At 48.6% G+C, this 5,717-nt stretch overlaps 1 pseudogene; it reads right to left on the reverse strand.

The window, feature by feature from the left end:
• Nucleotides 1-580: 580 nt before the first annotated feature.
• LOC121158452 lies at nucleotides 581-4,065 on the reverse strand (annotated as a pseudogene).
• Nucleotides 4,066-5,717: the final 1,652 nt, after the last annotated feature.

Consider the following 5,717-nt stretch of genomic DNA (forward strand, 5'->3'; position numbering starts at 1 on the left):
AGGACAAGGTGCAGGAGGGGCCAGGTTGGACCGCAACCGGTTAGTTCACACCAAAGACAGGATAGGGGAGTATTGGTCCAGGAAAGGCTGCAGCACCAATTAGGAGCCGGCACTGGGGGCAGGCTGGCCAAGCCAGGCTAAGCACTTTCTGGTCAATGCTGAGGTAAGGTGAGCCATGCCAGTCTGGAGGTGATAGGTACCCGGGACCATGAGCTCCAGGAGTGGTGGGTCTGATGGGACCTACTACTACACCAAGCAGTTGCTTGGGACCGTCTTCTGACTGATCTGGACTTGTCTCTCACCCCTTTCTGCCCCACTAGGGTTCCGTGGTGTTCAGGAAACTCATTTTTTAAATCAACTTGTCCACAGAAACCACTTTGAGGCTTTGAAAACCAATCAAACACATAACACTTCAAATCACGTAGCTGCTTTTATTGGACAACTGCAAAGCATAAGAGTGGGAAACGGAATACCTAAAATTCAAACATCTTGGCCAGGGTTAAAGCCACAACCCTCCCTCCCTCTTTCATCTTCTTATGGAATATTACTCCTCCTGATGCATATGTGAAATTGAGTGGAATCAAAAACAACCACTCCAGGGGAAACTGGAAGCTGGCGGAACATCAAGACAGACGGTCCCACTGAATCTGGAGGCCAAAGTCAAGTCACCAGTATTGGGCTGCATCCTGAAAGAGGGGGCGCGAAGTCATTCTCGGTCAGTTGTTGATTCTGGACACGTTGCAGCATCTGGAGGCCTGGGGAAGGAAAGCCCATAGTTAACATGAACCACTCCACAGCAGGCTAGCACTGCCACAGTCACATTATGGAAAAGTGACCTGCCTCAGCCTTGGCCTTCCCAGCTGACCAGTTGTGTAATTCCTCCATCTGTTCTCCTCCCTGAGTGATTTCTGGACTCATGAATGCCTTTGGCTGCTGGCCCCTTCTTCCCCAAAGGACTCAGGGGACATCTGGGTTTCAGTCACCTAACGAATTCTTCAACAACTTCTACAACTCTGTTAGGAATCTACCTTCGAGATTTCAACTCAGGGCTGTGTTTTGGAATAGCTGTTTAAGCATGGCCTACAACGATTGCCTCTTGTGTAAGTGCAGATTCAAGTCCTGGCTGCTCCACTTCCTATTAGCTGCCCTCCAATGCACCTGGGAAAGCAGCAGAAGATGGACCAAACCCTTGGACGCCTGCACTGCTGTGGGTGACCTGGATGGAGTTGCAGGCTGCTGATTGCAGATTGCCCCAGCCCTAACCTGGCAGCCATTTCAGAGACTGAATGAATAGACAGAAGATCTCTCTCTCCCTTTGCCTCTCGAATTCCACTTTAAAAAAAAAAAAAAAGCTAGGATTAGTGTCATTACACAGAGGATTAAGCTGACCCCTTAGACACTAGGATTCAAGTCCTTGGTGTGTCCCTTCTGCCGTGATGCTGTCAATGTGCTTGAGCTTGGACCCCTGCCACCCATAAGGGAGACCCAGATGAAGCTCCCGGTTTCTTGCTTCACTGTGGCCAGGCCTCAGCTGTTGCAGCTATTTCCAAGGTAAACCAGCTGATGGAAGATCTCCTGCTGATGCTCTCTCTCTGGAACTCTGCCTTTCAGATAAATCTTTTGGGGCCGGCATTGTGGAATATCAGGTTAGGCCTATGCCTGGCATGCAGGGATCCCATATGGGTGACAACACCAGTCCTGTGCCTCCACTTCTGACTCAACTGCCTGCTAATGGCCTGAGAAAGCAACAGAGGAGGGCCCATGTTTTGGGGCTTCTGCACCCACATTTGCAATCCAGAAGAAGCTCCTGGCTTTGGACCAGCTCGGCTCTGGCCATTGCGGCCATTTGCTGAGTGAACCAACAGGTGAAAGATTGTTTCTCTCTCCTCTCTCTGGAACTCTGCCACTCAAATAAATTTTTAAAAAATAAATCTTTCTGATCGCCAGAACAGAGTGTGGGTCGAACCAGGTCCGGTCGTAACAAAAGCAACACACAAGCTGGAATGCCAAGGCGAGGTAGCCTGAGCCGGATGCAGCCGCAGCACCCAACCAACACATGTGAGAACCAGGAAAGGAGGCGGCAGAGCTGACAGGAGAAAAAGGGGAGGTTCCCAGCTGAACAGCAAATTACACTGAGGAGCGGGAGCTGGGTGGGGGATAGACTAGACCAGGCAGGGACACAGCGCCTGTGCACCTCATGGGGACCAGATTGGGTGAAAACCAGGCTGGGCTGACTATTCCCACTGGAGCAAGCTACAATCAGAGTTGGTGAGGGTTGTTGGGGCTTAGTTGTAGCACCAGTTGGCGGAAGCTGGTACAAAGGGTTAGACACGTTGAGTTGAACCACAGGGCCAAATGGAGAGGGCACAACTGGAATGGGAGCGACCTGGGAGGGAAAGAGTGGGTTCCTCCCTCATGGGTCATCACCTTCCACGGGAGGGCATGGGAACTAGGACAGAGGCTGGGGTGGCTAGACAGACACCCAACAATATCCATTAGAGATGGTAGGAGGAGATAGTTGGATGGAAGTAGGTGGCAACACCTGTTGGCAAGAATATGAACAGAAGGGTACTGGGGACAGACTGGGCTAGTATGCCATATATACTGGCAAACCAGGGTAGGAGGTGGGCCTGGTTGAGGCTACTGTGGGCCGCCCTGACTGGGCTGCAACTCCTACTAGTACGTGCGAGGGACAAATGCATCCAGGGTGGAACCAGACGGGACTGCAAGAGGACACGGGTGGAGATAGAACCGGCCCAGCAACTGCAGCCGCCAGCTGACCGGGGCAGTGGACTGTGCCGGGCCCTATGCTACTAAAACAGCAGGAATCTGGACTGGGAATACCTCAAAATTTCTTCGAGGATCTTCCCATTCGAGACACCAGACTCGGAGTCCTAACCAGGGAAAGACAGGACAAATCAAGCAACAACCTCAGCCATCTGTTGGCAGCAGAGACTGGGCAAATGGAGACCCTAGAAGGGACTGTGTCAATCAATGAACTCTTCAATGACCACATCATGATTGGGGTGGTGAGACTGGCAACGACCCATGAATGGTGAACTATTGGAACCACTTGATCGAGTATCTCGGAGCGCGCCCCACACCCGGGACTTGGGGTGGGCGGGAGACTGGGTGGGGCTTCTTCCTCTATATTCCCCTTTAGACCTTGAACCTTTTTTACCCCAATTAAATTTGTAAGGATTGTCAAAATTAAAAATAAATAAATAAATAAATCTTTCGAGTTTATCACAATGATTCAAGGACCAAATCCTCTCCTTGCATTGCATGTGGCAAGATCCCATATGGGTGCCCGTTCATGTCCAGCTGCTCCACTTCTGATCTAGCTCCCTGCTTCTAGCCTGGGATAGGCATAAGACTTGGGACCCTGCACCCACAGGAGAGACCTGAAAGAGGCTCCTGGCTTCAGACAGGCTCAACCTCAGTCATTTCTGTCACCCAGCGAGTAAACCATGAGATAGAAGACCTTTCTCTCTTATCTCTTCTTATCTGTAAATCTGATCTGCCTTTCCAATAAAATAAATAAACCTTTAAAATAAAGAAATACATCTTACCCCAAAATAAATGTTTTTTTTTTTTTTTCAAAAATACCTCAACTACAATTTCACCAATTCTTACCTTGGGCCTTTTGGGAAGAGTCTGGGTGTACCAAGCTCCAGAACATGTACATCAGCCACTGGCGTGCATGATGGGGTCCAACGATGCTGACCCGAGTCTTTCCCTTGGCTGTGAACCAACTCTCCACCTGGATGAGGCTGTGGCTGTGTACCTCAATGCTGCGAAGGTACATGTCACCGCGGCCTGTGAGCAGAAGTGGGAGAAAAGACGTTAAAACACCAGTACTCGGGGGAAACAGAGGTCTAAAGGCTGGACTCTGTGACAAGCAGGGTGGGGGAATGAAGTTTGGAAACTAGGTAAAGGGGGAGATGTGGACAAGGGACACTTACCAAATATTTGCTCCTCCTGCTCCTCTTCAATGTACAATTCCATTGGATCAATAAAGTTGGCAGGCACCATCCACCACGGCTCGCTGCCGAGGTTGCTCATGCCTGCGTCCTGCACTGCTCACACCTGACTCGGAACAAGGCAAAGAGGAAGCTAGTTAACAGGTAGCTCGCAATAGTGAAGGAAGGCCCAGGCCTGTCTTTTATACAGGCCTCAAACCCCACCCTTGACCCACCCTACTGAGACTATCTAATCACTGCAGCTCCGCCCAAAACCCAAGAAAGCAGTTGCCAGTTCTCAGCTTGATCTTTTCATCTCAAATTAATTTGCTTATCAGTGATGCCCTTGCTAATGACCAGAACAAACCTTTTTTAAATTCTAACTTCTTTTTTCAAAAAGATCAATTTCTTTATTTGAAAGGCAGAGTTACAAAGGGGAGGTGGAGAGAGAGAGATCTTCCATCCTCTAACCCACTCCCCAAATGGCCAAATGTCTGGGTCTGGGTCTGGGCCAGGAACCAGCACTTTATCTATGTCTCCCAAGCCCCTGAGCCATCCTCCACTGCTTCCCCAGGCACATTAGCAGGGAACTAGGTCAGAAGCAGGGCTTCCAGGACTGGAATCTGACACCCATCTGGTCCCACTTCATTCTAACTTCAAAGGACTTGGAATTCACCTACTTTGTTCTCACCATAGAAGGGGATTAAGAAGGCGCTGGAGCAGAAAGGCTCCAGAATGGGCTCCCTAGATTTGGACAGTTTGCAGCAGCCAGTAAGTGACTACACAAGTGGGATTACTTAGCACCCAGACAACACAAAACCACAGGGCTCACAGTGGGAGATGAGGGGAGTCTATTATAGGATTTGTCTGATGAATTCCAAGCAATATTTAGGGAAGCAGAGATTCATCTGGCATTTGTGCTTGCAGTTTGCATCTAGTCAATGGGAAGATTAATGAGGTCTGGATTGCAGAGTGTCATTGACGCTACTGTTTTCAAACATAGTTTCAGAATTGCCTTGCTTCAGACTGGTGCATCACAATCCTGCCATGACCTGACTGCTGAAAATACATGGACTGCTTTGCCACTGCCTGCAGTGCCAGCATCTCATTGTGGACCTGCTGTTCCAGTTCCAATCCATCCTCTTGCTAATGACCTGGATGAAACTCCTGCCTCCTGGCTTCTGCTTTTCCAGTCTCAGCAAATGTAGCATTGTAGCTATCTGAGACATGAGCCAGAATAGGAGACCTCTGTCTCTCCTTCCTCTCTCTGTAACTTTGACTTTCAAATGATAAATAAATCTTTTTTTTTAATGTCAGATTTATAGAGATTTACATTAGAAACTCAGATTTATAGAGAGAAGGAGAGGCAAACAGAAACATTTTGTGTCTGCTGGTTCACTCCTCAACTGGGCCACAACAGCCAGAACTGAGCCATTTCGAAACCAGGAGCCATGAACTTTTTTGGTTTCCAACATGGTTGCAGGGACCCAAGTTTTAGCCATTTTTGATTGCTTTCCAAAGCCACAATCAAGGGGATGAATGGGAAATAGAGAGGACAAGAAAGGAACCAGCGCCTATAAGAGATTCTTGCAGGTGCAAGGCAAGGATTTGAAGCTACTAGGCTACCATCACTGGCCTTAAATAAATAAAAATAAATAAACAAATAATATGTTATGGGCCCAGGCAATGGTTCAATTAGCTACATCTCCACCTCCAAATGCCAAACATAAACATCTGGTCATTTCAAAAAATAAA

The sequence above is a fragment of the Ochotona curzoniae genome, unplaced genomic scaffold (assembly GCF_017591425.1).
Source record: "Ochotona curzoniae isolate NIBS_2020 unplaced genomic scaffold, NIBS_Ocur_1.0 contig_3819, whole genome shotgun sequence".
Taxonomy (NCBI): domain Eukaryota; kingdom Metazoa; phylum Chordata; class Mammalia; order Lagomorpha; family Ochotonidae; genus Ochotona; species Ochotona curzoniae.